At 36.1% G+C, this 22,895-nt stretch overlaps 1 long non-coding RNA gene across 1 annotated transcript in view; it reads right to left on the bottom strand.

Moving 5' to 3' along the window:
* Positions 1–225: 225 nt before the first annotated feature.
* LOC115832425 overlaps positions 226–22,895 on the bottom strand; it is a 296,527-nt gene continuing 273,857 nt past the window's right edge. The window contains exons 3-4 of the long non-coding RNA XR_004027922.1: positions 2,170–2,211; positions 226–744 (exon numbers count right to left, since the gene is read on the bottom strand). This is a non-coding gene — a long non-coding RNA (uncharacterized LOC115832425). The remainder of the gene's footprint in view (positions 745–2,169; positions 2,212–22,895) is intronic.

Here is a 22,895-nt window from a genome sequence, read left to right as displayed (position 1 = left end):
ATTAGTATCTGACCTTGAGGACTTGAGGAGTGAAACTAGAAATGTAATAAAAAAAAATATATATATATAAATATGAAAGATATATATGAATATGTATAATATATGAAACATATATATGAATATATAATATATAAAATATATATATGTGAATATATAATGTATGAAAGATACATGAATATATATGAAATATATAATGAAAAGATTTCCATAAAAGATATACAGATATATAATGAAAATATTTTATTACATATATATGTAATGAAAGATATAGACAGAAAGACAGAGGGAGAGAGATTGTTATATTATGAATAATTTAAATTCAGCTTAAATTTTGTAGTCCTGGAATGATTAAATATATCACAAAAATTAGTGAAATAGACTCTTCAGAAGCCTACTTACATGAAAAAATTGAGGAAATTCCTTAGAAAAAAGGAGCTCACTTTGGAAATACAGAAATTCAAGGTGTAACTATGGCTGAAAGTGAACAAATCCAACACAGTAAGTAATAATTGATTGGGAAACCAATTGGGTATCTATTATTGATTGTTTATCTATTACTTAACTTTTCCTCTGGTCTATCCCTTAAGGATACATAGTGAAGCAGTGTATCCTCCTCTCTTTCTTCATAGGACATACAAGTGCCAGGTATCCATCCCCTGGCTCCAGCGCAGTGCTGTGAGCAGAAGCATAGATGAGATAAGGGGTGGTGGTACAAATTCACAGGAAGTGTGCTGGTCATAATGCCTGTGGGAGATGGCAGAAGATTATCAACATCAGTAATAGACAGTTATTCCCCAGCTAGAGGAAGATCATTTGGGCTCTGTCCAATTAGTTAGTGTAACATATTACAAAGTGAATCCCACAGAATAATCACTAGGAACTGTAATCTCCTCATGCCTGGACCAATTGGTGAGTATAAAGGTGAGGAGAAAAGTTCATTTAGGCTCTAAAACTGTGTCTGATCTCTCAGGATACCTAGCACAGACTGGTGCGTAAAATGATTGGAAAATAATGATCGACAGCCTAGCCTGAGCAGCTAAGTCATCCCATATGTATAGGATGCAAGACATGGATGGTATCTTCTGCACATGCTACTTCTTCAAGTAAGTTCTCAGTGGTGAGTGGATGTCTCACTGCTGGCTATAAGAGGTATAGGTGATGTAAGTCAAAACTCTCCCCTGAAAATAACCTGTCATTACCAGTTGTGGGAGGTACATGAAATACTGTCAGGGCATTGATTTCCTTCTACTTCCCTAGTGTACCAGAAGGTGCCACATCTGTAGCCTGTCCCTGTGTCTGAGAGTCTGTCCCAGAAGAAATGGTGGAGTGGCCCAAGTAAAAAAACTTTTATATTTCTATTATTCCAAGCTGGGATTCTCAGGTATGGCATGTAAAGAAATTTCAAGTATTTTACTGGAAAAGAATGTAGCAGAAGTTCGACCTTAAGCCTAAGTTCTGTTTGTCCTAGGATTCAGCGGTATCTGGGCTTATTTGAAAGATAGGCTCCCCTAAGTCTGTCAAAGGTCTAATTAAATAAATAATCAGGAAACATTTTAAAGAGAATTAATAACTTGAAAGACTTTGCTTATACAGCAATCATCAGGCATGCAGTGGCAATAATGAACTTTAACAGCAACACTAGGAGTCATGGTATCTCTAGTGTCCTAGACACCAAGCACCAGCATTCTTAGTACATTTTGTTTTGGGTTTCCACCACCTTAATGCAAATAACATGAACATCAGAAGTAGTAGCAACATTTTTATAAGGCAGTAGTAGTGGCTCTGGGGGACTTCTGTAATATGATATTGCTGGCATAATTTACTATTAATGTCAGAAGCAATCGAAGATATAAGGAAAAGACACTAGCTGACATCAGCAAGATAGCCACTATGGTTTAAATGTTTGTCCTCTCCCAAACTCACTTGAAATTTAATTGCCATTTGTAACAGTATTAAGAGGTAGTACCTTTAAGAGGTGATCAGGCCATGAGGCTTGGCCCTCATAAGTGGATTAATGCTGTTATTGCATGGAGTGGATTTGTTATCATGAGAATGGCTTTCTTATAAAAGAACGAATTCAGTCCCCTTTTATCTCTCTCTCTCACTCTCACTTTGCCCTTTTGTCATGATGCTTTATGCCACATTATGATGGAGCAAGAATGCACTCACCTGATGCTGGCACCTTGATATTGGACTTACTGACCTCCAGAACTGTGGGCCAAAAAAATTTCTGTTTATTATAAATCATCCAGTCTGTGGTATTCTGCTATAACAGCTCAAAACATACTAAGGCAACAATGTAACAGAAGTTTTTAGCTCTTATCCTCTCTTGGAAACATCAATTTAAAACAACTATTCATGCGCAAAAATGCTTTTATAAGAGCTAAGGAATCCAGGTGAGAAATTACAGCATCTGGGTGGAGGACAGAAATTTTTAAAAACGAAGAATTGAAGAAGGTAGCAAGGACAGCTTTTCATTACCTGTGTCACTCCTCCCCTAAGCCTGGGAAACAGAGAGGGAGGAGAGATACACTCTGTAGGGGGAAGGAGGGAGTAGAGTGAGCAGACAACTTTGCCTCAGACCCTAGCACCAGACTCGCCCCAGTGAATCCTGGTGCAAGGCTGGCCTCTGTGGCCCCAGGTTCCAGGCTGGCCCCTGTGGAAACAGAATCTAGGCCTGCCCTAGCATCAGGCCAACACACAAGCCCAGCCTTTAAGCCAACCACAGGATAAGGCGAGCTCAAATGGAACCAGGCTCTAGCCCACCCCATGGACCTAGGATCCACATGTTCCCCCATTGACCCAGATGCCAGGCCCACCCCATTGAATGCCAGGGCCAGGTCAGCTGCCACAGACTCAGGACCAGATCCATTTCCAAAGACCCAGAATCCAGGGTCACCCCAACCCCAGGCTGGCAGCCCTAGACTGGGGTTAAAAGCCCACCTATGTGTCAGGTTGGCCCATGTGGACCCAGGCTTCAGGCCTGCTCTTACAGACCCACACACACGAACAACTGACCCGAGGACTACACTGGATGCCTTGCCTAGAATATCTAAGCAGATTGAGTGCTGAAGTGCTTTTCCCATTAAAGCCAGTATGTAAAGACTGGAAGAGGTGTCTACTTCAAAAGGGCAATTCAAGGGTCAAAAATAATCAGGGAAATATGACACCACTACAGGAACAAAATAAAGCATCAATAACCAATGCTAAAGAAATGAAGATCTACAAATTGCCTGCCAAAGAATTCAAAATTATTTTCTCAGTGAGCTACAAAAGACAGACAATTAAATGAAATCAGGAAATAAATAAATGAACAAATAAGAAGTTCAAAAAAGAAATAGAAACCATAAAAAAGAACATAACAGAAATTCTGGAGCTAAAGAACACATTGACAGCACTGAAAAATTCCATAGAGGGCTTCAACAGCGGATTCAATTAAAAGGAAGAAACAATCAGCAAGCTCAAATACAGGTCGTTTAATGTACCCAGTCAGAGGAACAAAAAGAAAAATGAGTGAAAAACATTGAAGAAAGTCTACAGCTTTGAGACACCATCAAGAAAACTAGTATATGGATTATAGAAATTTCATAAGGAACAGTGAAGGAGAAAGGGACAGAGAGCTTACTTAAAGACATAATGTCAGCTTCCCAAATCTAGAGAGGAAACTGAACTTCTAGATCCATGAAGCCCAAAGAACCCCAAATAGATTGAATGTGCAAAGATCTTTATCAAAAAAACATTGTAAAAAAATTATTGGAAATCAAAGAAAAATAATTTTAAAAGCAACAAGAGAAAATCAATTCATCACATAAAAGGGAACTCAGCAGAAACATTGTACACCAGGAGAGAGTGGGATAATATATCCAAAGTGCTGAAAGAAAAAAAGTGGCCAGTAAAAATTTATACCCAGTGAGTCTGTTTTTCAGAAATACACAAGAAATAAGGACTTTTCCAGGTAAACAAAACCTGAGATAGTTTATTACCCCTAGATCTGCCTTATAGGAAACCTTAAAAGGGGTTTTATAAGCCCATACTACTAAGATATTAAGACACTACTACTGGATCATATCATAGCTCTATTCTAATGTTTTCCAGAATCTGCATACTATTTCCCATAATGGTTGCAACAATTTACATTATCACCAATAGTTTGCCAGTGTTCACTTTTCTTCACTTCCTTGCCAACAATTATCTTTCATCTTTTTGATACTAGTCATTCTAACACGTGTGAGGTGATAAGTCATTGTAATTTCTAATTGCATTCCATACCAAAGTGATGTTAAGCATTTTTTCATATGTCTGTTGGCTATTCTATATAATGTCTTTTGAGATGTGTCTATTTAGGTCCTTTCTCCATTTTAAAAAATTGTTGTTTTTTTTTTTTTTTTTTTTTTTGCTATTGAGTTTCTTAATATATTTTAGATGTTAACTCCTTATCCAATGATACTAAGCCCAGTCAGTGTAATCCCTACATAAATTCCAGTGCCTTTATTCACAGAAATAGAAAAATGATTCTAAAACTTATATAGAACCATAAAAGATCCCAAATGCAATCTTGAGCAAGTAGAACATAGCTGAGTGCACCACACTACTTGATTTCAAACTATCCTACAAAGTTTAGTGATCAAAAAAGTATGGTATTGGCATAAAAACAGACCTACAGACCAATGAAACAAAATAGAACCCAGAAATAAGTCCATACATTTATGGTAAATTTATCTTCAACAAAGTTACCAAGGATATACAATGCAAAAAGGATAGTATCTTCTATAAGTGTTCTTGGGAAAACCGGATATTGACCCTTGGAAGAATGAATTTGAATCGTTATCTCACACTATATGCAAATATCAACATAAAATGAATCAAAGACCTGAAACTATAAATCTGCTAAAAAGAAAACAGAGTGAGAAACTATGTTATTTAATATGTGCAATGATTTTTTTTAATTTGACTTCAAAAACACAGGCAACATAAGCAAAAATAGGCAAACAGGATAGCATCAAACTAAAAAGCTTTTGCATGGTAAAGGAGACAATAGAGTGAAAAAAAATGGCCTATAGAATGGGAAAAATATTTGCAAGTTGTTAACATCTAAAATATATTAAGAAGCTCAACTCAACAGCAATAAAACAGATAACCCAATTTTTTAAATGGGCAAAGGACCTAAATAGATACTTCTCAAAAGACATTATACAGAATAGTCAACAGATATATGGAAAAAAATGCTAACATTACTAATCAGCATGGAATGCAAATCCAAAGCACAATGAGTTATCAACTTACACCTGTTAAAATGACTACTATCAAAAAGATGAACAATAACTGTTGGCAAGGAAGTGAAGAAAAGGGGGCACTAGCATAACTATTAGTGCTAAGGTAAATTGATACAACCATTATGGGAAACAGTATGTGGGTTCTTCAAAAAAAATTAAAATAGAGCTATGGTGCGATCCAGTAATCCCATTTTTAAGTATATATCCAAAGAAAATAACATTGGCATATTGAAGAGATATCTGCACTCCCATGTGCATTGTAGCATTCTTCACAATAGTAAAAATATGAAATCAACCTGTGTCCATTGACAGATGAATTTGGATAACAATATTATTCAGCCTTAAAGATAGAATAAATCTTTTCATTTGCAACAATATGGATAAATCTGGAGGACCTTATGCTAAGAGAAATAAGCCAGGCACAAAAAGACAAACATCACATGATCCCACTGATACGTGGAATCTAAAAATCAAATTCATAAAAGCAGAGAGAAGAATGGTGCTTGCCAGGGGCTAGTGGGCGTGCAGATTGGAGAAATGTTGGTCAAAGGGTACAAAGTTTCAGTTTTTCAGGATGAGTTAGTGCTAGAGATGTAATATAAATCATAGTGACTGTACTTAATAACACTGCATTGTATACTTGGAATTTCCTAAGGGAGTAGATCTTAAATGTTCTCAGCACAAAAAAAAAAAAAAAAAAAAAAAAAAATGGTAACTACCTGAGATGATGGATATCTCAGTTAGCTTGTGGTAATCATTTAACAATGTAAATCAAAACATCATTTTATACCATGTAAATATATATAATTTTCATTTATCTATTAAACCTCAATTGCACTGGGGGGAATAAGCAGCTAATAACAGATTGATCTCAAAGGAGTGTCGAGTTCTTGAAATAAATATGAGACGCTCACTGGAAATGCCAGGAAAAGTTCAAGAAGAACTTGAAGGAAACCAGAAATTTCCAAGATTAAATAGGTCCAGTGTCAAAGAAATAGTGTTTCATGATTTACTGTGTAGCCTTGAAAGGAGAAAATAACTGACGGATAATTGTCTGAAATGACTCCGACTTTTTGACTTAGGTTGTAGGTAGATGGTGATGCTAGTCACCAAGATAAAACATCTAATACAAAGGACAAATTTGGGGCAGGATAAGGAGGTATGGATAGTTCAGGAGATGATAAACTTAGCTTTTAATTTGAGCACTACATATTGTACAGAGAATGTTCATTATGTAGCATACAACAGTCTTGATCTCAGAAGAGCAATCAGTAATTCCAAACAGAAAAAAAAAAGTGCTGATTAAACTTGGCTTTATGAGTTTATTGAATATGATGAGAACATTCCTTGGGAAGTGGTGGAAGTGGAAGCCAGATTTTTATGTGCTGAGGTGTGACTGCTTGGTGAGGAAGGGTAAACTACTATTTTTTTTCTTTCTTTCATTTTTTTTTTTCAAAATTCTTAACTAAAAGAATAATGATAGGAGACAGGAAAGGTCAAAAATATTTCTAGGTTGATTTATTACAAGTAGAAAGAGGGAGAATTGGAAAGTGAAAACAAAATGCTATATAAATAAATGGGTACTGACATCAGACAACTTGAATTTGGGGTAGAAATAAAGGGAATTTTCAAAGCTATGAGCCAAAGTGCCAAGTCAATTTAGGCCACCCTCAGAGAGAAGCTGCTATGGTAGCACATTCCTCTTCCACATTTCAAGCCTCTTTGTGCCTCAATATTTATTCTTTCCAAGGAGAAATACACATTCCAGCAGACCTTCAACATAGAATGGCCTATGTGCTTTGGTTGCTTAACAGAACTGTGACACAGAGATTGAAAAAAGCTTTAGAGGTATAGTTTATCTTATATATCTAGATACCTTGTGATTCCTAGATGAAAGAAAGCAAAAGAATAACAATCCTAAATATATGGCACATATTCACAAGAACTGTATACTGAAATATAGACGTGGTGAACTCAGTGCAGCTGATGCTTCCAATGCTCCATCCCTTACCCCTCATCCCATTTGTGTGCTTTGGTAATGGTCACATAGAATTTTCAGCCCTCTGACAAGTTTACATCTCAAATGTATCACCTCTCTTATCATTCTGCTCAGCCACAAGTAACCATTTTCTGGAGTTAATAAACCTGGAGCAACCTCCAAAGAAAGGAGATCCTAACAAATGTATCAATGCCTCAGCTTGCCAATCTTTGTAGACTGATTCAGAGTGTGTTGCATATGGTTTCTCAAAGTGTCCCTAGTGGGATTCGGTCCCTGTTGCCCACGGGAGTAACCTACTTATTAAAACACCTTTCATTGGTTTTTCTTTTTTCTCCATCTCAGTTTTTCCAATTCCTCGCTTGGGCATGCTGGGATCTTCCAGATAAACTCCTTGCACACAAATACTTGCCTTAGGGTTTGTTTGGTGGCAAACCCAAACTGAAAAACTGGGTAACTCATCATCTGGGGATCTATCTTTAAGAAAACAGTAAGAAATATTGTGCAGGGGGACCATTATAAACAAAGACTGATCACTGTGGTTTTAGTCAGGTGACCCAATACTCCTCAAATCTATCAATGAAGTCCCATTAATATTGACATTTCAATCCAAATACCTAAACCATGCTAGCTCTGGGCTCTTCAAAAATACTTGTTTATGTACAAAAGTAGAGCTTGCATTTGCCTCCCGATCACTCAGAGTTGTCACTGTGAGGCTTTTCTCTGCCTTTATTGCTTGGCTGGCCTCCCTTGTCCTGAGCTGTGGGCCCTGCACTTTTTCCATCACCAGTGCTCACCAGTAATACTGCAGCTCCTTCTCAGTCCCCTCTTGAAGCCAGGAAACTAATGTCAATGTGGAGTTACACGGCAGATTTTGAGAGTATTACCTGGATATCAAAGAATTACCAATAGAGTCCTTCAGTTGAAACACACAGCACTTCCTCTCCTTTCCTTCAAAGCACACAGATCACAGAGCATCTGTATTAAAAAAGTTGTTGACACCAGCTGTCCCATTAAATCCAAAAACCATGAGGCCATGTTGCTGAGGCAGCTGAATTGCAAATACATATTAGACATTCAGTTTGATAGAGATACTCATTTCATTTTCAAGCCTAGTTTGTTGAGCATGCTTTAGACATCCCCACGCCTCCAATCTATCACACAAATCACAGATGTATTCATAGATACACACTTGCACACACATACAGATCTACACAACAAAAACATAAACACACACATGCACACACAAATACACATGCATACTCACACACAAACAGGCATGCACATACGCATATACATATATACATTTATAAACATGATTCAAGGGTGGTTTTTTTTTTTGGAGGGATGTTGTTGCCATCATGGGTTTCTACGCTTTATGAGGTCCCTCAAAATTGAAAATTAGTGGATATAAATATTCCCCTTAAGTAAGGAATGTCACCTATCTTAAAGCTCCAGCCACATCTCAGTTTTGATACAGAGTTCCTATTAAAATGAGAAGAAAAAAGAATAGAGAAAGAAAAGGAAGGGGGCAAAGCAAAAAACAATTTTAGATAAAAGAGAACTAGGAAAAGAGAGAGAAAAATTAAATGCCCCAAATATGGGAAATGGTTAAACAAAAATAGTTAAATAAACTATGAAATTACCTACTTTGTGAACTCTTAGGATATATTTAAATGATGCCTGTAAAGAGTTTATAGAGGCACATGAAATGGTTGTTATAATTTTAAATTTTAAATAAGAAACAAGATATAAAATATGGGATGATAACAACTACAATAAATAAAAGCCTGAAAAATAAACAGAAAGATACTAACAGTAATTTTCCCATTGTCTCTCAGTTATAGCAATACTATTCATTTTTCTAACTTTCTGGTTTTTCTACAATTGTCAATTTTTAAATAAACTGTATATAATTCATTATGTAATATAAATATACATATGCAAGTGTGCACATATATACACTTATGTGTGTATGTATGATGAACAAATGTATATATTAAACTTGGTTTTACAAAAGAGTAGGACTGGGAACTGACACTTTTTTGGCTTCTAAGTCCTGGGTCAGCACCTTAATATAGTACACTGTTGGGAATTGTTCCTCTTTTTTTTTTTTCTATTACTGCTGTTATTCAATCCAGATTTCCATTTTACTTAGAGATTCACTAAGAAAGATATGCAATCATGGCACACATGTAATATAATGGGCTCCTTTTAATTCCTTTCTTCTTTCCCAGCATCACAGCCCTGGCAAAATAATAAAGGTAGGTCAAGAGCTATATTTTCAGGCTTCTAATGTGTTTCTCATATTTTACACTAAAAGTGGTAAGTCAGAGGTGAGCAACAATTATCGGCTTTCTTACTAAGCAATGCTGAGCAAAGGTCTCAAGGCACATGTTCAACCTACTTGTTTCTTTTGAAAAGTGGACTGGAATCTAGAGATAAGAAGTATCTGTACAGGTTACAGAAGAAATTTTTCCGTAAAACCAGGAACAATTGGTTGTCATTTTGTATATTACCCTACAATCAGACTCTAGAGGACTTTGAGGTGCACAATACTCTCTTGAGATTTACCCTTTGTGTTTATACCAAACACAAAGGGTAAATCTCTACAGTGCTTACTACAAGCAACAAAAGGAAGCTCTGGAACAAGGAATTAAACACAGTGTTTGTTTCCAATCGCAGAAGAGGCCATGAGCACCATATGTGTGTCAGGCTCATCATCTGAACCAAAGAAAGGCCAATCCTTCCCCTTTCTTATGACTCTTATAGGCTGCAATATTTCAATTGGCCATAAACAACTTAATATCTCGCACCTTGTAGTGTTCATTGACACAGAAAGGGAAAGAGAGAGAAAGGATGAAGAAAAGAGGAAAGAGAAATAATTTCCCAAGATAAAAATTTAATATTTTTTCCAAAGCATAAGAGTAATTAAAATATATTTCTCTGTTGTAGCTGTAGGATGGATTTTCCTACACCATCGTTCAGACATCCTGGAAATAATATCAGACTTTGTAAAGAACACAGAATATTTTTATTCTTAATTAAGAGAACATTCCTTCTAAGGGGTTTTAAGAGCTATGAACACAGGCATCAGTAAAAGTACTTTGGCCTTCCTTGAGCTCTGATGTGTAGACTGCTCACATTTTCATCTGCTTTTGAGACCTATTTCTGTAACACTGAGGACAGATGGCATTTGTTTTTCCAAAGATCTCTCCATTTTTTCTTCTTATACTTACTTCTTGATAAAACTTAAATGACAGAACTTTAAAGAAGTGATGTCACTCTTTTAAAGAAAGGAGCTATTTCACAATATAAAAATATTGTCCCCCAATTTACATTCTTCTATGACTCATATTTTGCTGCTTTCACTGTATACATAACTCAAAGCCAAGCTCATTTAAAGTTCACATCAAGGAAAACTTGTTTGCCAGGAAACATTTAATTGAATCACAATGCTGTGATAAATCATTTTAAATGAGTTACTGATAGTCATACCTTTTCTATACCTTTTATTAGAACACTGAGAAATTCTGGTAACAGAAATATATTACATAGCACCTGAAAATATAACATACCCATGGATTAAAGAAAGGTAAATTTGTGAGGAAAAGATTGCTTTCAGTGCTTGCAAAATGAATGCTAGCTCAAGGCTGCCACATAAATTTTAAAAACCAGTGTTTTTAAGTGGGCAGGAATCCATAGATGATCCATAAAATGTATTGACACAAAGGAACACAGAACTTATGGTTCAAACGAGAGAGATAAAAACTATAAGGAGGAAAGGGAATCACAGCGGAAAAAAGAACACATGAGATGTTTAGAAATGCTCAAAATAATTGCAAACTAAGAAGCTAGGCTGTAATCCTAGGCACACTCCTCATTCAGTATTCGAATGGGTCTTATGAGTGTTGCCTCCATTCTCTCTTTCCTAATCTTACTAAATTGCTTTTAATTATAGCCCTTAATAATTGACATGTCTCTCTCTTTAGGGTTAACAATCTCCGTGTGATTATAAACACTCGTGAACTCCTAGTTGCTAGGAGTTAAATACCAAGCTATTTAATTATTTGAATCATCTCTTCTAGAAGCAATCCTGGCAGTTCCTAACAACCATTATTGCACGTCTCTATATTTCTTCCATTTTGACTATAATTTCCTGGTAATAAGATTCCTCCAAATAGAAGCATTATTTATGATTCCAATTGAGATCGTTTCTCAGAACTATGAACATGCACAGCTCCCTTCTCCTTGGTAATGGGATGCTTCCATAGATGGTGCAAACCATAACAGTATTCCTGTGTGCCACCACATTTCAGCCACATTTCCAATTTGTTTTTCTTTATTACCATAGGTATTTTTGATGATATCATTTCCAGGTTATTTTTTTTCCTCTAACCATCTTGTTTTTAATTATTTTTCTGAGATATATGAGCCTCCTTTTATCCATACAGAATTCATCTTCTTGTTCTTTGTCCATATTTCCTGTTTTTTTTGTCCATATGTCCATGTTCAGATATGTTTGCACTTACCAGTGTTTGTGTCACTTTTATTTACAATAATATCTGTGAAAGTCTTTATTTTTAATTTCCATCCCTTATCACATCATTGAACCAAATTTTCTAATTCTGGAGGCTGTTTCTGACTATGTAACCCCATTTTGCCATATCTGTTTCATCTTGCACATTATTATAAAGGTTTTAAATGGTCTAAAACCCATCCTAATGTCCATTTGAGAATTACTTTTTAAGACCACTTCGATGAATAAATGTAGTTAAACAGCAAATCAAGACGTACAAAATACAAGGCTCATGAATTAGCATTTATGCTTTATACCTGCAGGGAGAGTAATCACTATTTGGTAAGAAAGATGAATCTTTTATCTCAGGAAAAGTTTCACAGAGGAAGTGGAACTGTAAGAAGTCTGAAAAAACCAATAACTTTTAGATATACTTATATGACACTGAAGAACTATTTTTAAAAAAATCACAAAGCAGTATAGAGAAAGGTTAATGTTTCTTCAAATGTGAAGTAAACAAACATGAAATTCACACAAGTCCAAGTCCCATTCCAACTCTGCAGACAATTGGTTGTGGATCTTTGATGAGTTCACCTCTAAATTGTACTTTCTTCATGAGTAAAATGAGTATAACATACTCACCTTCACCTACAGAAAATAATGTAAATGAAGTAATTTATATAGTCCCTAACATATCTTAGCAAGGTATTATTTGTTCAATTAATACAGAAAAAAAATTCACTGTGTAGGACACCTGTATCATAATTGTTTGCTTTTACCTCTATGGTACACCAGGTCTACTAAGGTGAGTCACAGGCGGTTATTTCTATATTTTTCATTTGACTCATTATTTTATTGTCAAAAGTTGGTCTAATTTCAGCAGCCACGGCTCTTAGAAGTAAAATGTTGGGAGAAAAGGGCTTTTAGTTATGCTTGTAGTCTCTAATTTATACTATAGCAGTTTATATCATATTCTAATTATATCTCATATAACATCTTATTATATATCATATATTTTTACTGTCAAAATTCCTTAAGGTTCAATTGTCATGTTTAAATGACTTCATCTACTTCCTATTGCAGAAGACTTTTATGTTACATGTATATCTCACAATAAGCATTTTTAATTGCTCACTTTTTAAATTTCAACTCTATGGCCCATCAAATCTTAATTATAACACCACTTGGTATAATCTTTTCTTACTCTTCTTACAAGAGATTAGCACAGAGGCACTAATTTGGCCTTTGAAATTAGTTGAATTCAAACCTTTGCTATTCTAATTTTATCAATGCCATCTTGGATAAATTAATTCATTTGTCTTAAACTATGGAGTGTGTGTGTGTGTGTGTGTGTGTGTGTGTATGTATTCAGTCATATAACAAATGCTTATTAAATGGCACCTATATATATTCTTTTGTTTAAATTTTCCATCTGGGTTATCTCTGTTTAGAAAACAATTGTCATTTGCTGATGACTTCTTACTCTTCACACTCCCTCTCACATCTACATATTTACTTTGATCCCACTGTCATCGCATATCTGGGCCCTCACCCTCAAATGTCCAAGTGCTGATATCAATGAGCTTCCATCTATTCTCTGGGCCTCTAGCCTCTTTCTCATCAAATCATATTCCTGCCAAGAGAAGGCCCTATAAAATATTTTGGACCATGTCACCCTCCTTAAAACATTCACCGGCTTCCCCTTGCCCAGGCTAAATTTTCCAAAATATATTTCACATAACACTGGTCCCACAAGACGCTTCTTAGAAATGAGGTTCTGAGGACACACCAGAAAACACAGTACACTCTATCTGCTATTTGAAAATTCACAGCTCTTTGGGGGACAGGATGAATAGGAGGGAAGACTAACTTGTGGCTCCCACTCAGCCAGACAGAATAGCATGTGGAGACTCACATCATGAACTTCTGTACCAATAACTACCTCAGGAACATACCAGAAAAGCTGAGAGAATCTACAGACCCTTTGAAGGAAGTGGAGTGCTGCTGCAGGCCCTGGGTGACAGCCAAAAAACCGCAAATGCCCAAAGTGTGAAAGTGTGAGGAGGATCATCCACCCCTGAACACACACTCTCACTGGGGAACCTGAAGGTATAGATCACAGGAGGAGGGTTTTGACCTTACCTGGAACTGAGATAACTTTAGAGAGCTGAGCAAAATACAGGGGTAGAAGAAGCAGTGAGAAGAGCCCTGTTGTCTCTCTCAGTCCTCAGGGAAGTCATTTCTGACTTTGTCTCACAGGAGTCCTTGGGGAGGGCTGCCAGAGGAACTGGGAAAAAAACACAGGGAGAAGGAAACTTCCAGCTGAACTTTGTAACAATTTTGACCAAGCATGAAGTTTCCTGGACAGAACCCAGAGGAAGGGGTGAAGTGGGAGTGCAGACACAGCACAGAAGCTGTGGCAGGCAGGGAGACATGAAACCTGGAAGCCCTGCTTGCTTTATCAGCTGGAAGGCTGGTAGCCTGAGGAAAGCTCTCAGCCCTGCTCAGCCGTTGCCTGGAAACAAACTTGGTGCTGTTTCAGGGAGGGCCACGGTGGGAGTAAGACCAGCCCTTGGGGCTGTGCGGCAGCTGGGTGAGACCTGTAACTGCCAGTTTTCCCTCACTTTTCTGGCTACCTGCACAACACAGCAGAGGCAGTCATAATCTCCCTGGGAACATAACTCCATTGGCCTAAGAACCACACCCCCATCCACCACAGCAGCCACAGCAAGCCCCACCCAAGGAGAGTTTGAGCTCAGACATGCCTAACCCTGCCCCACCCCCACCTGATGGTTTTTCTCTACCCACCCTGAGAGCCAAAGACAAAGGACATAATCTCTTGGGAGCTCTTGAGCTCCACCCACCACCTGATCCTCCCTATACTACCACAGCTAATGATCTCTTGAAAACACCACCTCCTGGTTGGAGGCCAATCAACACAAAACTAGTGCAATAAACAAAACTACAACTACAGACCATCACAGAGTCCACTTCACTCGCTTGCCACCTCCACCAGAGCAGGTGCTAGTATCCATGGCTGAGAGACCTGAAAACAGTTCACATCACAGGACTCTGTGCAGACACTCACCAGTACCAGCCCAGAGCCTAGTAGCTCTGCAGAGTGGCTAGATCCAGAAGAGAAAAAAGAATCACTGTAGTTTGGCTCTCAGGAAGCCACATCCTGGGGGAAGGGGGAGAGATCCACATCAAGGGAATACCCGATGGGACAAAAGAATCTGAACAGCAGCACCTGAGCCCAAGATCTTTCCTCTCACACAGTCTACCCAAATGGGAAGAAACTAGAAGAACAATTCTTGTAATATGACAAAACAAGGTTCTTTAGCAGCCCCAAAGGATCACACTAGTTCACCAGCAATAGATCCAAACCAAAAAGAAATCTCTGAATTTCCAGAAAAAGAATTCAGAAGGTTGATTATTAAGCTAATCAAGGAGGCACCAGAGAAAGGTGAAGTCCAACTTAATGAAATTAAAAAAAAAATACAAGATGGCTGGGTGCATGGTTCATGCCTGTAATCCCAGCACTTTGAGAGGCTGAGGTGGGCGGATCATGAGGTCAGGTGATCGAGACCATCCTGGCCAACATGGTGAAACTCCATCTCTACTAAAACTACAAAAATTAGCTGGGCATGATGGCGCACGACTGTAATCCCAGCTACTCAGGAGGCTGAGCCAGGAGAACCCTGGAGGCAGAGGTTGCAGTGAGCCAAGATTGCACCACTGCATTCCAGCCTGGTGACAGAGCAAGACTCCATCTAAAAAAAAAAAAAAAAAAGGAAAACAAGATATGAAGGGAAAAATCTTCAGTGAAATAGATAGCATAAAGGAAAAACAATCACAACTCTGGAAATGACGGACACACTTAGAGAAATGCAAAATACACTGGAAAGCCTTAGCAATAGAATAGAACAAGTGGAAGAAGGAACTTCAGAGCTCAAAGACAAGGCTTTCAAATTAGCCCAGTCCAACAAAGACAAAGAAAAAAGAATATTAAAAAATGAACAAAGCATTCAAGAAGTGTGGGATTATGTTAAACGACCAAACCTAAGAAGAACTGGTATTCCTGGGGAAGAAGAGAAATATAAAAGTTTGGAAAACGTATTTGATGGAATAATCAACGAAAACTTCCTGTCCTTACTAGAAATCTAGACAATGAAATACAAGAAGCTCAAAGAACACCTGGGAAATTCATCACCTAGGTACATAGTCATCAGATTATCTAAAGTCAAGATGAAGAAAAGAATCTTAAGAGCTATGAGGCAAATGCCTCAGGTGACCTATAAAGGAAAACCTATCAGATTAACAGCAGATTTCTCAGCAGAAACCCTACAGGAGGCTAAAGGCGTTATCTTTAGCCTCCTTAAACAAAGGAATTATTAGCCAAGAATTTTGTATCCAGTGAAATTAAGGTTCATAAATGAATGAAAGGTAGTCTTTTTCAGACAAACAAATGCTGAGAGAATTCGCCACTACCAAGTCTTTACTTTAAGAACTGCTAAAAGGAGCTTGAAATCTTGAAGCAAAGCCTTAAAATATACCAAAATAGAATCTCCTTACAGCATGAATCTCACAGGACATATGTAATAGTAATACAATGAATAAAACACAAGGTATTCAGGCAACAAACAGCACAATGAATAGAACAGTACTTCATATCTCAATACTAACATTGAATCTAAATGGCCTAAAAGCTCCACTTAAAAAATATAGAATGGCAGAATGAATAAGAATTCGCCAACCAGGTATCTGCTGTCTTTATGAGGCTCACCTAACTCACGAGGACTCATAAACTTAAAAACATAAAGTGGGGAAAGCACATCATACTCGACAAATGTTGTTGGGATAATTGGCAAGCCACACATAGAAGAATACAAATGGATCCTCATCTCTCACCTTATACAAATATTAACTCAAGCTGAATCAAAGATAACATTGGAAAAACCCTTCTAGACATTGGCTTAGGCAAAGACTTCATGACCAAGAACGCAAAAGCAAATGCAACAAAAACAAAGATAAATAGATGAGACTTAAACAAAAAACTTCTACACAGCATAAGAAACAATCAGCAGAGCAAACAGACAACCCACAGAGTGGGACAAAATCTTTGCAGTCTATACAATTGACAAAGGATTAATATCCAGAGTCTACAAGGAACTGAAACAAATCAGCAAGAAAATAAAAAAAATATTCCATCAAAAAGTGAGCTAAGGACATGAATAGATAATTCTCAAAAGATATACAAATGGCCAACAAACATATGAAAAAATGCTCAACATCACTAATGATAAGGGAAATGCAAATCAAAACCACAATGAAATACCACTTTACTCCTGCAAGAATGGCCATAATCAAAAAATCAAAAAATAGTAGATGTTGGTGTGGATGTGGTTAAAAGGGAACACTTTTACACTGCTGGTGGGAATGTGAACTAGTACAACCACTGTGGAAAACAGTGTGGAGATTACTGAAAGAACTAAAAGTAGAACTACCATTTGATCCAGCAATCCCACTACTGGGTATCTACACAAAGGAAGAGAAGCCATTATACGAAAAAGATACTTGCACGCACATGTTTATAGCAGCATAATTCACAACTGCAAAAATATGGAACCAGCCCACATGCCCATCAATCAATGAGTAGATAAAGAAATTGTAGTATATATACCGTGGAATACTACTCAGCCATAAAAGGGAATAAAATAATGGCATTTGCCACAACCTAGATGGAATTGGAGGCCATTATTCTAAGTGAAGTAGCTCATGAAAACATTGTATGTTTTTACTAATAAGTGGGAGCTAAGCTGTGAGAATGCAAAGGCATAAGAATAATACAATGGACTGTGGGGACTCAGGAGAAAGGGTGGGAGGGGGTTGAGGGATAAAAAACTACACAATGGGTACAGTGTACACTGCTCAGGTGATGAGTGTACCAAAATCTCAGAAATCACTGCTAAAGAACTTCTTCATGTAACCAAACACCACCTGTTCTCAAAAAACCTATCGGAATAAAAAATATTAATCAAAAAATAAGTTTTTTTTAAAAGAAAGTGAACGACAACCTCAAAAATGGAAGAAAATATTTGCAAATTATATGTCTCATTAGAGACTCATATCCAGATTTAAGAACTCTCAGAACTCAACCACTTAAAAAAAATACTGGACAAAGAATTTGAATAAACAGTTCTTCAAAGAAAATATAAAAATGGTCAATATGCATGACCATGGAAAGATGCTCAACATTATTAGCCATCAGTAAAATGCAAGTCCATACCACAGTAAGATACTTCTTCACACCCACAGGAATAGCTGTAATCAAACAGATAGATAATAACTATTCATGAGAATGTGGAGAAATTGGAACCCTCACACATTACTGGTCAGAATGTAAAATAATGCAGACACTTTGGAAAACACTTTGGCAATTCCTCAAAAAGTTACACATAACATTACCATGTGACCTGACAATTTCAATCTTAAGTATATACTCAAGAGAACTGAAAACATTTATCCACACAAAAACTTGTACATAAATGTTCACAGCTGCATTACTCATAAGAGTCAAAAAATGAAAATAACCTAATGTTCACCAAGTGATGAATGAATAAACAAAATGTGGTATATTCATACAATGGAATGTCAGTCACACATAAAAAGAAATGAAGTTCTGGTCTATGCTTACAACATGGATGAACCTTGAAAACATTATACTAGTTGAAAGAAGTCAGACACAAAAAGCCACATATTGTATGCAGAGTGACTGCTATTGGATATGGGGTTTCTTTTTGGAATGATAACAATGTTCTGGAATTAGATAGTAGTGATGGTTATACAACTGTGTGAATAGAATATGCTAAAAATCACTTAATGGTGCACTTTATGAATTTATGGTATGTAAATTGTATCTTAATAAAGCTGTTATTAAAAGAAAATTCACAAAGAATGTCAGTATATCAAAATCTCCAAAACTGTTAACTCCTTATCTTCCAGAAAATTTACTTCAGAATCTAATTTGGATTCCTGATAGGCTTGCTAAAGTTAAATTGTACAAAAAAGTCTTGACTCTCCTGCTCCCTCAAAACATACTCCTATCCTTACATCCCTACTCACCCAGTTGCTCATAACAAAACTTGGAGATCATTCTTGATTTTTCTCTTGATTCCTCTCCTACCTCCCCCACCTCATCCAAGTCATCAAAAAACTATCAGTCCCATCTCACAAATACAAACTAAATATAGCCAATCACTTCTTGCAAAATACATCCCCAAAATCATCATCACACTCTTGTGAAACTGTAACAGCCTTATAAAAGACCTCTCTACAATCACATTGATCTTCAAAAATCTATTCTCTAGAAAGCAGCTAGAATGACACTTTAAAAATGCAAGATACATCATGTTACTCCACTGTATAAAATTATCCAATGAACATCTTATTCTGTCCATCATGGACTGGGGCCATACTAAATGGCCCACCATAAATAAAGAAATATAAAGCTTTTCCATAAAGGTAAAAAAGAAAAACATTTTAGACATTGTATGATGTCTTTACGATACAAGATTGAGATTTTTAGGGGAATAAAACAATTGCTTTCTCTCTGGAAGCACTTTATGAACAAGGAGATGAAACAGTCATACTGGGTTGAGGAGACAAAGATCAGAGTTTGGAAATACAAAAGAGATTTATATTGTAGGGCAAATTTCCAGAAGACAGAGAGCAATACAGAAAAAAGGATACAAAAATCTGCTTAGGTTTGCTCTTAAGTATATTGATAAATATTAATTTGTGCATGTACATGATGAAATTAAATAAGACTGAGAAAACAATAACTGGAAACTGTAGGTTTAATTTCCAGAGCTCATATAAGGCTGGGAAATATTCACGTTCCCATCAGCCAGAATAGAGTTCAAGTTAACTCCTAAAGTATGAAGTAGAGATACAGAAGTCCACACCTTAGCAGTGGGACTGAACAATTCTTAGACAAAAGGCTATTTCAAATATATTCTAAATATCTTCAAAACAAACCTAAATAAATGAAAAAATTTATTTCCACATAACATTGTCTTCCAGAACAAAATTCAACACCTTTTAAAAGAAGAAAACAAAATACAGCAATAGCAATGAAAAATTCACAGGTACACCATCTAGTAAAATTACTAGATATAAAAAGGCAGAAAAATATGAAAAATGAAATTCCTAACTACCAGTCAATATACTGAGATCCAGCAGTAAAAAAGATGATGAAATTAGGTGACAGAATCTAAAGGAAACCATGAATAAAATAAAGAGGGAAATGGAATATATTTTTTAAATCACATATAATTTCTGGATATGAAACATAACTTCTGAAATGAAAAACTCAGTGAATGGGATTAATAGCCATTAAATATTGCAGAAACAAATATCAGTAAATTCAAATACCTAGTGAAGAAAACTTTTCAAAATAAAACATAAATAATAAATACTTAAAAAAGGAACTGAGTTTTTTGTGACCTATAGGGGAAATTATAACTAGAAATTTGAAGTCCCAGGAGAGAAGGAAAAGGGAGATGCCAGGAAAAAAGTTTTGAAGAAATAATTGCTGAAATGTTCAAATTTTTACAAAAACTACACACTCCCAGGTTTAAGGGACTAAACAAACCCCAAGCATAATGAACATAAAGAAAAGCACACCAACAGGCATCATAATTAAACTGCTGAAAACCAATAATACAAAGAAGCTCTTAAAAGGCAAAAGGCACAGTACATAAGAGGAACAAGGAAAGAGTGATTACATACTTCATGCACATACGCTCAGAAATGAAAACTAGAAGATAATGGAGTAATATCTTAAAAGGACTCAAAGGAAAAAAAATCTGTCAACCTAGAAGTCTATATCCAGTGAAAATATCATTTTGAAAATCAATTTTAAAAATCTTAAAAATCTTTTAGACAAAGAAATGCTGAGAAAAATTATTACTAGCAGATTTGCACTGTAAGGAATGATAAAGGAAGTTCTTCAGGCAGAAAAAAATATCAAGTAGAAATTTGTAACTATACAAGGGAATAAAAAGCACCAGAAGTGACCAGTATGTTGACTAACATAAAGTCTTTCTTGTTTTACAATTTTTTAAACTGGCAAAATTCTAATAAGATTTGTCATTTAGTTATAGTATCATATAAATGTTACATACCCCATCTTGAGAATTGCACCATGTCATGTTGAATGTTAACACTAGGAGAAGCTGGGAAATAAATACATAGGAAATCTCTATACTATTTTTTGCAACATTTCTGTTAGTCTAAAATTAGTTCAAAAACAAAAAGATAAATTTACTCTTTAAATAAAAAATAATGACAATATATTGTAAGGTTTATAACATATGTAAAAGAAAACTTTTTCATAATACCATATAAAGGACAGGAGCAGGAAATGGATCTGTGCTCTTTTAAGATTCTTAAGTTATGTGTAAGTAGTACAATGTTATTTGAAGTAGACTGTGATAAGTTAAGATGCATATTGGAATCCTAGATCAATCCCTAAAATGTAAAATAAAAACAGCAATAGCTAAAAACCAATAGTAAAGATAAAATAGAATACTAAAATATAAAAAATTCATCAAAAAGAGAGAAGAGAAAAAGAACAGAAGGGACAAACAGAAATCAAATAACAATATAATAGATTTAAACTCAACCAATTCCATTAAATATAAACTCAACCAATTCCAAATAAAATGTAGAGAATGCCCATTTGGAGAGAGAAGGGAGGAGGGAGAGAGGAGAAACAGATAGATTATACAGATGTAGTATATAGTACATTAGCATTAATACTATAGATGAAGTCCATTACTCTAAATATAAAGACACATGTTAAAAGCTAAATGATGAAAAAAAACACCATGCAAAAACTAATCACAAAACAGCTGAATTAACTATATTACTATCAAACAAAATAGAGTTCAGAACAAGGACTACTACCAGTAATAGACATATTTAGAAATAATAAAGATGTCAATATATATGGTACATAGCCTCTCATCTTTACATTTCTCAGATGTGTTTATAACACTCGCCCTCTGTGGCCCACAAACATCTTACAGAATCTCCAGGAGAGACAGATAGTCATGTCTGAATGAGATACGGCTTGAATGATACCATCCAGAAGTATGCTCTGTCTCACACCAATACATTATATATATATATATATGGTAGGTACTGCTACCACATACTTCAAGAAAGACGTTGGTGTAGGCACTGAGCAAGTGAAGTATGTGGTAGATACTTCACTGCTACCACATACTTCACTTGCTCAATGCCTATACCAACTTTTTTGAGTTTTCTTCCTACACTACCCAGACCAGAACACTAAACAGCCGCATTACCGTTAATTTGCAGGTAGGATGCTAGACATGCCTTAAGTTCCTTGCTAGCCAGGGAAAAAGCAACAGCAGGTAGCAGCCATGAGTGGAGAGATGGGTTCTTCTCATAAGCAGAGACCTTTGATTCTTCAGGATGGTTCTGGTAGAAGTTTGGGCATTTGTTCCAACATTATAAAATATAAATTATCTCTGCGAGACAGCAACAGTTTTTTTCTGATACAAAAATCATTTCTCTGATGAGGTTGGGTATTTGTCCTCACTGCTTTACGATCCTAGTTTTGTATTATTCAAAACTGGTTTCCTGGAACAATCAAGGGTGTGTAACTAAATCATAACTTACAATTTATTCCTGTCTGCTTAACCTTACAATGAAGAATTCTAACCAATACATGGAGTGTGCAGCATTCTCCAGAGACCACTCTTCCCATCATCACAAAAAAAAAAAAATCACCTACATTTGTGTTTATGAGGTGAATGCTCAGTGAAATGGCTATTTCAGTCTTCCTTTGCTCCTGAAAATTTTCCAGTGCATCTTCCACCTGTTTCTGCCTAGGTCTCTTCACCTAGCCACATGGGCTTCTTAGATAGGATCTAAGAGAATGCTAGGCTAGATGTCGCTCATCTAGACCATCATTGGCCCTTGGGAAATACTTACATAAACTTCATACTTAGTAATTTGTGGAAATGCAAGTTAAACAAATACAGTCAGTACAATGTTTTTCTACAGTCTGAGA

The sequence above is a fragment of the Nomascus leucogenys genome, chromosome 3, assembly GCF_006542625.1.
Source record: "Nomascus leucogenys isolate Asia chromosome 3, Asia_NLE_v1, whole genome shotgun sequence".
Lineage (NCBI taxonomy): Eukaryota > Metazoa > Chordata > Mammalia > Primates > Hylobatidae > Nomascus > Nomascus leucogenys.
This window is presented reverse-complemented; position numbering and strand designations above follow the sequence as displayed.